Raw genomic sequence first — 12,863 nt, forward strand, 5'->3', positions numbered from 1 at the left:
CTGTGGATGACACTGAGTATAATTTAGACTACAGGGTTGTTTAACTGCTACAAATACTGAGTAAGTTGTTTAAGTCTCGTACCTTTCGGTGCAGCCCTGCACTTTATTAGTAACCTAGCATTCAGCTGTAATATGTTTTTGTTTGTTTTTCCTCATTTAGTGTACGCACAGTCTCAAATTAATTTCCCCCTGTGGAATCCCCCCTCCTGGCTTCAGTGTACTTACTCACACACTATGAACTTTTAAACAATGATACAGTTCTTCTTACAGTTACCTTCTGTTTCTCTTTTGTTCTTTCTGTACCAGCTCTCATGTCATGAGAAGCAGCATTTCATAAACCTTTGGTCTACACTGTTGTTCTCTTTCACCTACCAATACTTCAATTTAAACAACTTTTCTTTTTCATATTTACTCTCAGTGGAACTAAAATTTTTAATCTACTTGAAAATATTTGATTGAAAGTCAAGTCTGCCTCACATTATTAATTTTGACAATTTGTCAGGGATTAATCAGTTTTGAAATCCTCAAAATGTGAGTTTGCAGGGCTGTTGGTAGAAGGAATGTATTACAGCGATACTTGCCAAGCTGTTCAGGCAAGCTCGAACTCAGAGAGGGGGTCGGTGTAAAGAGACAGACAGACGAAGAAATTCCTGCAGACTTTTGTACTGGCAAATGTAATGGAGATAAAGTTGCATGTCTGATATTAAAGGTAGACGAGGAGACTCTCACACAGAGAGAATTGGATGCACAGAGCATCCCAGAGCACAAACCAGCCGTAGCCAAATGTTCTCTTGTTTTTCTCTCACTCTTCCTCATCATCCTTACACGGTTCAATAGCAACAGATCTTTCCCAATAAACACAATTTGCAAAACTTGTTTTAAAGTCAGAATTCTGTGACTTTAGACTTTTTCTGTTGTAGGTTGGGGTAAGAGCATTACTGCCAGTGACTTATAAACAACAGGTTTATAAAAATGACTGGGCCTATACTACTGTAGCTCTGACTCCTCATTCATTAGAGAATGTTTTGGAAGAAAGAACCATGAGGAGAGTTCATATGTACTGTTATAATTGTTAATTGTTGGAGTTTCCTGAAAATAAAGAAATGGCATTGTTCTTGTATCGCAATGTAGACGGAATTAAACCTAGTATTAAAAGGATCCTAAGGAAAAATGATCAGCTGTTATTTTGTTCATATTTTCAAACAGTTTGTTTTCACATTTAATGTTAGAAAAGCCTTTAAGGTTGAGGACTTACTAGTTTGTTTGGCAACGCTATCTCAGGGAACATAGGGAGTGTTCATTTCCCCAAATCCGATAAAGAGCAGGGAAGGGTTGCTAACAATAGCTTAAACTCTGATATCATCCAGGACCGGCTTTCACACTGTGGGAAAATACTACAGAGTGGAAGTGCTAGTTGTGAAAAGGGTTTATACCAAAGAATGCAAGGTTACTACTGTGGGGAGTAAGCTAGTTAGCCAGACATGCTAATGATTGTAGATTATGTGTTGTGTTTTTTTGGTTTTGGAAAGGCTACAGAGAAATATATCTCTTACTACAGCACCATGCACATAATGTGGAGAAATCCAAAGCCTGACAGACCTGCTATGCCTAGTTACGGTTGCTAAGTTATGATTGGTCAATTGCTGTTAGGGGAAGGACTTAGGCCATAGTCAGTTCATATTCTAAGCAGGTAATGAGCAATTTGACCTATTTTTAAAACTATCCTTTTAACATACTGTGCTACATGTCAATGCGTAATCTTCACTGATTTGAAGACTTGTTTTCACTCACTGCCCAACATTATGACTGCAAATTAATCTTGAATTGCTGTTTTGACAATCTACAGATCTAAGTGTACAAACCTATCATTTATCAACTCAAGTGCATTGGCCATCAGTGTGTGTGAGTACTGGATATCTCTCACAGGCATGTATGTGTGGCATGCAACTCCTTTAAAAAAAGGTTGATGCTATGCACTGCAGCAGCAAACTGAGGTTTGTTTTGACTGCAAACTTGGCTAACACACCACTGTTATGTAAGTGCTAATGGCTACAACGTTTGCATTTTGTCTGTGATGTCGGCTTTTGTTCACCACATACATTAATTGAATGACTCCTTGTCCTTGTGCCTGTGTGTGTAAATGTGAATATGTGTTTGTACGTTTGTGCCCGCCTCTGTTGTGATTTCATTTGATTTCTGTGTAATGGACTGTATAGGCGCTGAGCCCATTTCGTCCTGAAGACACGTCTGTATGTTATGCTTCAATGTCACTGCTTAATATATAACAAAGATATTCTTACTTGTTTCATACACACATGCTTGTACCCATTTTGCTCAGGCTTTTTTTATTTTTGAATCTACCCTCTCTGAAAGCTTTCATACTTGTATAACCAGAATAAATTTACAAAATATAAGCATTTTTTTTAATGCAGATTTCATCCTACAATGGAAAACAGACACACACACACACACACACACACACACATCACACAGAAGACTGTATTATCTTCACATGCATCTGTAGTTGTGTCTGAAAATAACCTGAGCACTCGTCTTCTTTAGCTCCCAGACAGGTTTTGTGAAACATAGTCTATGGTTTAGTCATATGTGGAAACAAATTATGACAATATCTTATAATATGTCAATATAAAGCATACAATCAGCTATGCCTTTTCCTGAGAACATTTGCAGTCTACTATGAATTGCTGTTATGAATGTCTTGAGCTGTGTCTAGTGGATAACGGACTAAACTCTTCAAGAAGGAAATTGTCCAGCTGAAATTTTACTCTTCCTTTGGAATTGATATATTGATATTAGATCAGAGAACCCTGCACACTGGGTATAGAGAATAAATGGATGGAGATGATTGAGGCAGCGGAGGCAGGCAGTGCTCAAGAAAACCAAGTTTAATTCCATGACTATAGGCAAACGCCGTCTGGTAATACGATGGAAACAAAGAGGAGCAGTTGCATGAAGAGATGAGACTTTTATTGCTTTAACAACATAAAGAATGTTTGAAGCACCTTGCTTTAGACAGTACATGCAAAGGGTAATCAATAATACAACATTGTATTATTTGTACCCAGATGTGCTTCTGGTTCTGTAAAATACCATCATGCATGTTCTCTTTAGTCGTTTACTTATTATTATATAAGTTAAGTACTATCACATAAATTAATCATCAGATCTATTATAAGATAGGTTAAGATTCCTTTATTGTCACTGCATTATACATACTAGTGCAGTGCCCGTTGAAAACGTGCCTGTTTGGAACGGGCAATTACTTGGCCTGTGGTATTGCTGCTTGTAGAATTCATCAAAACCAAATTGTACCCCAAAAATGACTTACAAAAGGACCCCAAACCACTTATTATGCAACTCCACTTTATAGCCTACTGACTTACAGTGTAGGCTACTTCTACATCAGAGACTATTGTAGCCTACTACTGTATTTACCTGACAGAGAACGCTGCAGATTCAGAATGTAATCACAAAATATTTATTATTTCAGACATTAGCCTCATGGACTCATGGCAGTGCGCTACCCACCCGGCCCGAACTGAGAACTAATGAGCACATAGTTCATCGATCGAGAGAGAGAGAGAGAGATAGAGAGAGTGTTGTCTCGTGTCGGATTGTGTCGTCAGACGTGTTCATTTCCAAGTTTAGTGGCTTGACTGTTAATGGTGAATTATGGATTTGATTTGTGGGGTTATTTTGGCAACTTAATTAACCCGACCCAGGGTGAGTCTGATGAAAACTGATGTATCTGCCCGGTTGAACTCTGAGATTTTGTCGCATTGAGCGCTCTGAAGGAATAATCTCCGAGATTAGGCTACGTTATGTTCTGCCAGCTCACAGCAATTTAATACAATAGCAGGAAAAGAGTCCCACCCCCCCTGTTCTAAAGCGTTCTGCATGTGGTGTCTGCTGAAGTGCAGGTTACCTTCCCCCAAACACAGACACACATACAGATACGTCTCGTTTTAGAAAATAGATAGCCTGCCTATAAGTGGCATCACGCTCTGTCTGCACTTGTTGTCTGTGGTAGTGCTTTGCATGTGTGGGATTCTGAAACGTCCTTAAATTCGGAAATTGTCCTTTGTTTATTCAAAGTCAAAGACAGTCCAAACTAGTGCAACTTTGCACATTTTTGTGCGTCTGAGGTGTATGCCACATTTTAGCTGCCGAAGCTCCGCTGCTCTCTGTCTCTGGTCCTCAGTGTAAGAGGGGGAGTGGCCAGCGGCTAGAGCGGCAAAAGCTAATGTGTGCTTCTTTTACCGATATATTTAACGATATCTTTTGCATTTCTAATCCATACAACGTCAAAATTGGCACTGCACTTACCCGTGCCCGTAGCAAGACACCTGTCAAGTTTGAAATCCATCGGTTTGAGAGATATGCGCATAACACACACACACACACACACACACACACACAGAAAGACGTTCCTGCAATTTATAGATAGATAATAGATAATGAGATTCAGGTGCACTACCTGAGATGGTGCTCAAAAATATTCCTATCAAACATCTCACATTCGCAAACATGCAACACACATACAGTACACATACAGTACACAATTGCCAACATATGCATGTTAAAAAGTAAAAAAAACTCCCTGTAAATGGATTCTTGTGCGATTAGATACCTGCCATGCTACCATCTGACAACATCTGGAAGGAGACTGTGGTTTGAGAACACCATTTCCTTTTTACAGCCATAAACCTGATGCAGGAAGAAGTGTGGAAACCACCTTATGAGACCTTATTACGTTATCAGTTGTTTACTTATACAGCTTAGCTGCCCCCGTACTTCAGGTTAAATGGCTTTATGAATTGGTCTTTTAAATGTCAAACCTGTCATAATTACCTGCTTTGTACATTACTTTGTGCTCAGACTGCATCATAGAGATGTTAATTATATTCTGATTGCACTGCTGTGTTTAGCATATGTGCATTAGTAAGGTAAGTGTCCGTGAGCTTTTATTTGCAACTGCTTTTCCTGCCAAAGAGTGCCACCCTTTAAAAACTGGGACATTTGGGGCTTGCTGCATTGTAATATTGGCACTGACTGCTTTGCCCTTTTGGAACTGGTTTATCTGCTTCATGTTGTTTCGCAACTCACATAAAAAAGCCATGAAAGGCAGATTTCTTCTTCTTTTTTACCTTAAGCACAATATTAATTTACATTACACAATTTAATGTGACTTTGTAATCATGACTTGTGTTGATGTTTAACTTAAAAAGATCATACCTCAAGAAATACCGTGAAATGACGACGACCTCTTAACAACGCATTATGTGATGCCGGCACATAATGTGTTACAATTACATGCCGGCACCACAGAAACAATATAGGTTTAGGCAAAGATCACGGTTTGGGTTCAAAAACGTACTTCATTTACATCACATAGCCTACGTAACATACTAACTAAAAGAGCCAATGCATGTTTGTTTGACCCATCCATCCACCCTGACCTCCTCCCTATGCAGACTTTGAGACAGGACTGTGTTGAATCAGGGAATATGAGCGTCCACCACGACAAAGGATCCTAATTGACTTTCCACTGGCATTGTTTCTGTGGTTCCAGCGTACATGCCACCACCACTTAATGCAGTGTTACTGTAATAGGTCCTGGTCATTTCATGTATTTCTGTGGGATCAGGTTGGCTTACAAGCTTTTTTATAGATCTTTCAACCACATTTATGGTCTTATTTAGCTGGTGGAGTTTGCTCAGTTGTCATAGCTCTACTGTATAGTACAGCATCTCCATGCCAACTGAACAAACCCCATCCCTTCAGGAAGACAGGGAGATGTGGTTAACTTTAGAAGAAGCCAGTAAGTGAAGTTTGAGTTAAGTTTAACTTCATTTTAACTTTAAATGTTTTTTTGTGTGTTTTTATGTCACTCAGACCAGGTTTTCCTTGTTTTATTTGAACAACATAGGACATGTTTTGATCGGTTTCTTCACTCTGCTTTATTTCTTCAATGCAATCCCCAGTTTAATCTTTTAATACTGCTAATATTATACACAGTAAATCTTTTTCTGTCAACATTATGAACAACACGTCCCTGAGGATTACCAGTTGAGCCATAAAATGTAATAAATAGCAACAAAAATGTCAGTTGACACAACAGCGGTCGCAGGGACTTTGTCGGAAAGCAGCAATTCCTGCATGCTGTAAATGTTTGACGGGTGGCGAGTGGGGGCTTTGTCATCACAGTGAATGGAAAATGTTGTTCTTATCACTGTGCTGGTTAGCCCCAGGCAATGTAGCATGTGGGATTAATGTGGATGTGTCACTGCATTCACGCAGAGCTCAGTGCATAATGAGGAACTCCCTAACTGTTAAACAGAATCAAACTTGATTTACAACTCTACAGTTCTTATTTTTTGTTCCCTTCCCACACTCTCTTCTTCCCTTCTTTTCTCCCTCCACACCTTAGTCACTTTTTTCGTTTTTGTTCTCATCCCACGCTTTCTTTTGCAATCTAAACAAATTAGGGAGCAAATGAGGAGGGAGGAGTGATATGGGTGATGAGGCATGCCAGAATGTCAACAGATGATGGAGAGAGAGAGAGAGAGAGAGAGAGAGAGAGAGAGAATGCGATGAAAGGAGAAAAGTATTCCCTGAAAACCCAGACCTGAAAAGAAATGATTAATGAGGCCAGATGTTGGGCTTCTTTTAGCATGAATCATCGCATTCCACATGACATAGCAAAAACGACCCCCCATTTCCCCAAACATAGACGCAGCAGGCAAATTACAATAGAGACAAATCCTGTACTTTTCTGACTTGAGCAACTTTCTCCTTGCCAGGTCAGGACAGTATATTGACTAAATGTTTCAGGCTTTTGTTTCATGCTGACATCACTTTATTCCAATCTATACCCCTCTGGAAAAAACAAGGTCTTTTAAATAGATACATTCAGGCAGAACCACTTCAGAGTAGCTTGGTTGCCTGACCAAGTTAATTATGGCATGTGGGCAATCAAGTGGGTATGAATCTGCAGTGCCTCAACAATGACGTGAGAACACAACGGATCATACAGAGGCACGTTTACCAGCCACAAAAGCCTGACATCCTTTAAGAAATCAATGGAACTCAGCCGGTGTGCCAGCAGTGTCTTGGCATCCTTGATTGATTGAACATGTGGCAGCAAAATAAATTGCAGAGCGGGATAAGATAAAGCAAAGGAAGGAAATTGCTTTTTCTTGACCAAGTTTATAAAATGTAAGCTGTATATGGTTTGACTCAACACACAACTTAGTTAGCATGCTGTGCATGTATACAGTACGGCATGATCTCGAGTCCATGTCTACCATAAATGCCTGTCTACCATAAATGCCTATTCTCATATACGGTTACACACTGCGTGGAATTTTCTGTCTTTACACACCAGAAACGTGTCTGACGCAGTGCTGCTGCTGCTAGCCTTGTCTGGACACATGTATGTTTCTCATTGATAAAATTAAATACCACGTTAAACATAAATATATACTGCAAAGACAACGTCGGCAGTATTGACGGCAAAATAGGCTACAGAATATTAAATGACATATAAACATCTTTTCCTTTTTCTATTTTGCCTGGAAACACTTCCAACACGGTTGTGTGTCGCGTGAAAAATAGGCGTCGGTTCTATTTCTAGCAGGCACGCGTTTTCAGCGTGGCTCGAGCAGCGCCTGAGACATGCGTGTCACGCAGGCAGTGTGTAAGCTCCAACCTGTTAACATGGGAGCCGAAATATAAACAGACATGCCACGCAACAGACACACTCGGCACGCAGCCAGTGTGTAACCGGCCTAAGCAGACATTAGCTTCAAGCTAATGACATTAGCTTTAAGTATACACATCCAACCCTAACCAACATCTGAAGCTGATTTTTTCACACAATGTAACTTATTTGTTTAACCCATACTGTACACGACCAGACATCAGAACAATTTGTGATTGTAGGGGTGTTACCTGTTGAAGCTATTTCTTGTAGAAAAACACTGGAAGCAGTAGGAAGTAGCTATGTCCGAAATTAAAAAATATGCCTACCAACAACTCTAACCTTGATTTATTAACATATTGTATAATGTTTGTTTAACCTGTACTTAAATAGGAATATAAAAATGACAATTGACGATGTTCAGAGGAGTTGTGCACTGCAACAGTTTGTTTGCGAACAACAGCCTGGGACAGCGACAGCGCACAACTTCCTTAAGTTTTATCATCACTGTGAGGTTGCCAGGTTTATGTACAGAGACCGAAACCAAAACCTGTGATCAAGAAACATACTTGGCAACCTGTGTGAACCTGCCAGATATGCTGCACAAATTTGTGTTAGACTTTTGGTTATGTTCAGGTCATACTAAGTAAATAAGTCAGCATGAGAGGTGTTTAGAGGCTCATTCCAGTCATTCTCAGCTAGGGATAGGGATGCTAACAGAGACACAAGGTTGATAATGATCTTCTCATCTCCCTCTCGGAAAGAAAGCAAATGTTAAAATATTCCTTCAAGGACATGAGGCGATTTCTGACTTATTACTAGCAAAGGAAGGACGTTGCTGTGTTTCTCTGTCAGACTCTGGTTCCTCTGTTCAGCCTGGTTGGTTAAGTTGTTACATTGGCTCCATGGTCGTCAGAGGACGTGTTTTGTTAATAACCCATGAGTAAAATGGGTCAGCCATAAAACTTCAGCTGAAACTTCTTGTGTCAGAAAGTTCATTTCAAATCCTAAGTGGGACTCCACCAGCCCAATGCAACCTCCAGCAGTAATAAAACATAAGAGAGACCTAATGCACATAGCCAGAAGGCAGCCGGGCCACAGTCGTCTCTGCGACTTAGTGTTGAGGCCTCGCCAAGAGGCCATCCATAATTAACCCTGCACTGTCAAGTCAAGGCAGCAGTCACAACATGTCCTCACATGTCATTCTAACCTTTATCCCTGCATCATTTTCTCTGCCATCAACTCATCACCCAGATCTGTTGTTCCCTGCACGAGGACTGCTGTTAGAGAGGGCGAGGAAGAAGGCTTTGATCTGCTGTGTTTCCTTCACGGCGTCTCTCTCAAAGGCTTTGGACAGCAAATGATACTCGGAACAGAGGGAGAAAATGTGTTTCTCATTTGCTTTTGCTAAGGGTGATTTCTGTGATTTATTCCCTGTTAGTAAGAAGTGATTGAGCTATTTGGCCATAGGGTAATCATCAACATCTTGTTCTCAGCAAAAAAACAAAGTGTATTATTTCGTTTCCTGCTTCCTTCTCTGTATTCCCCTCTCATCTGTCTAAATCTTTATAAATCTTTTTATGAATAAAGATTTAATTAATTCCGGAGATGGGGGAAATGGGCAATTAAAATGTGTGAATCAAAGCAGAGAGAAAGAAGAGGTATAGGGAGTGCAATTGACTGAGTCAAAGGGTCAGAGAGGCTAAGTCATAGAGAACGAAGAAACAAGAAAAAGAGCAAGAGGCAGTGATTAAAAAGTGAAAGAGGGAGATCGATTTGGGTATCTTTGACTAGAAACTGAAATAAGGGCCACTCAAATGTGTGAGGGAAAGTAAAGTGAAAGAATTGTACGAGCAAGAGAGTGAATTCAGAGACAGCTGAGCCATATGGACACAGAGAGAATGATAGAGAATGAGATTTAAAGATTGATTTGCCTTAAACTGAAAACTGAAATATGGAGAGAAAAATGAATATCGGTATTAAAATATGAATCACAAGGACGAAATTAAAAAGCGCTTTTAGCCACGCTAGCGGTGTGGCTCTAGAAATGGTGGTCTGTTGGTTAGTTCACCACTTTGGTCCAGACTGAAATATCTCAACAACGATTGGATGGATTGCCAAAATTGTACAAGCATATGTATTATTACGTATATAGCATACTGTATATTTACCTCATGATTTACATATATAGAATATCAAGGCACAATTTAGATGTTAAACCAGTTTTCATAAAGATAATATTCATATTTTCTTGTTATAATATAACACATACATTAGGCTATGGTGGGTTGTGTGAATTGACTTTTCATTTAGTGTCTGTGCTATCCTATGTTCCACTAACTTCTGTAACTCAATGCAATCTTTCTGTTTCTGAAAAAATGAAGTGTGTTCCTGAGGTTTATTTTTATTTTTTCAGACACATCGGCACCTACTACAGCAGTTGCTGTTCGAAATTGAAACCTTTGTGATTTTAGCAAGTTAAATGACTATTTTGTAAGTAGCTCCCATGAAAATGTATGATGTACATCGTCGTAACTTGATGTTTAACACGCAAACATCTAGTGCTTATGGGAAATGATGTTTGTTAAAGGCTGCTAAAAAAACTGAAATATTAAATAAACAAGATTGTTTTTCAAAAACAACCTTAGACACATGAAGCGACTTGCATGATAAACTGGTGAGAAAAGCTCTGTTTCAAGATTGGATTTTTAGTTATTAGAGTTGTTACTAATTCCAATGGGATTTTGAATGAGGTTTTCTTCTTATAAAGCACAACCCGGAAGCTCAAAGTATCGGTGTGCCTCAGGCCTCATGCAGGAAGTGTGCATGGGCTTTAAACCAAATTGAACGTAGTGGCCAGAAAGTGGAATTGCAACTCCTGGCCCGTCATGTGAAGTCCTCTGGCCCAAAAATACTTTTTTTCCAAAGACTTACATGGCGAAAGAGACGTCTGTTAATCAGTGGATACATTTTTTTGAGCATCCCAACCTGCGCGCAATGACTCGTTTCATCACAATGACTCGTTTCACTATCAGAATTTTGCTGTAGACTCTTAGTCACAGGTACAAGAACACAACCACTAGTATCCAACAAGCTCCCAATGCTCCTGCAAATAAATCCTCACTCAAAAGCAAATACCCAGCAGCCAACAGAACAGACGTGGCAAGGACAGAGGTTGGTATAAAAAAATGGGTCAGAGTTTAAAGGGCAGAGGAGAGCAGGCACCCCTCTGATCTTTGGCAGGGGAGTTAAAACATTAACATTCACCCTGCACAGCCAGGCTCTAGCTCTGCATTTCCTCAAAGACAGGGAGGAGATGCAAAGGGTACGTTTGCAGCATATACTTGTAAATATATGTTTGTATGCTTGGGCTTCTAAACTGAGAGGAATGTAAGGCAGCATGCTGTATATATGGAGAAAATGATGGAAGGAAAGAAAACAGACCATATATAGTGTATATGGTCTGATCTCCTCACCGGCTCTATCATTGGGATTACTTGAGTCCATTTATCATTCCATATGAGTGTGGCTTGCATAGGTAATTGTAAATTAAGTGGATTTACTGTGCAGTATAGTCCCTGAGGGAATTAGAGAATCTCTGAATGGATGCAAAATCCTATCGTACTGTAGCCAGCAGGTCCCACAGCAGCATCAGCATTTTCTGAGGCAATGATATCAGCAGGCGCTCCTTTGATTGATACTGATTTAATATCAGCACAGTAGATTTAATGATACTGACACTCATTATGTTTCAGCTCCCTGAAGTGGGGCCCATGTTTCAAGTGATTGGCACATTCAACTGTTCTTAAGTGTGCTTAAGAATAGGTGTTTCATTGGATGTGCTGTACACCCTTTTATGAGCAGGAATACTTGTTGTTCAGCCAAGACAGAGGTTTTTTCTTTAATCACAAAGTTGGAAAGTAAATAAGGACAAAGTATATGTAAAGTTGCTCTTTCAGGGCTTTGCGTAAGAAGAAATTACAAGACGCATTCTTTTTCCTCCTGGCTTTAGTGGCCTTACACCATCCAAATCCCCCCAAATCAAAATCCACCTCGAATGAATTGCAGTGGAATACAAATGAGCAGGCAGTGGCAGGGATTTCTGTTTTAATGAGGACAAAAACCTATCACCACATCTAACCTGAAACGCTTCGTTTGCTGCTGCCTGCCAGCCGGGACTTCCCAGTAGAATTCCGGGGTTAAAATTGTAAAGTTTCAGTGCAGTTCGCTCAGGGCTCTGGCAACAAACGATGGCCTCCCTCCCACACCCCCGAACATTCACACCCAGCTCAGTTTGCCCAAAGCAATCCCGGCTCGAGAGTCGAAAGGTCATTTTAAATAAATAAAGAATAGGGAGATCACTAGGCATCCCACACACAGAGTGAGCAGCACTTTAAATGGATACGCAAGGCTACACCATTTAGCATTCAGTAGCCTGAAGCAACCCATGAGGCTGGCAGTCTGAGAACACAAAGTCCAAGTCCAGATTGGCTCCCACTCACATGCCACCGCTACATCAGACACATTGTTCTTGTAGCTAAACTCCTGGCCTGTTTGTCACTGCACCGTTTGCTGTTTTCAGCTATGAGAACAGACAACTGTATGGAATTAATTCATTGCCTCAGGTTCAGGCCCGACCAGTGTTTTGACCAGCATTTCATTACAATATGTTCATATCTCTCTCAACCTTTACCCTCTCAAGGTGTGCAGGAATAAGCACCGGGGGAAACAGCAAAAAACAGGTGACTAAAAATTGGACATGAATACATGAAAACCTTTGTGTTATTTTCTGAATTTTCCAAATAAAAGCGATATTGTCAGAAAGGAAGCGCACACTCCCTGTGAGACTGTGCCGGTGAGATTACACACTACATCAGTGGCACTCTATTCTCAGGTTCTCAGGGAGGAACTTCACAAGCCTTTAAAAAGTAGACTCGTTATTTACACGACAACCAAATACAACAAAATATAGTCTCAAGTGCATTACCTAGCCAGGTGCATGGACCCAACCACACACACAGCAGCCCTGAGATACAGTATTTTTTTGGGCATGAGTGCCTATGCACACCTTGATACACACACATGCCCTTTGTGTTTGCAGGAGCCCAGCTTGTTACATCATCCAGAGGGGAGTTTATCA

This window comes from Perca flavescens, chromosome 14 (genome assembly GCF_004354835.1).
Source record: "Perca flavescens isolate YP-PL-M2 chromosome 14, PFLA_1.0, whole genome shotgun sequence".
Classification (NCBI taxonomy): domain Eukaryota; kingdom Metazoa; phylum Chordata; class Actinopteri; order Perciformes; family Percidae; genus Perca; species Perca flavescens.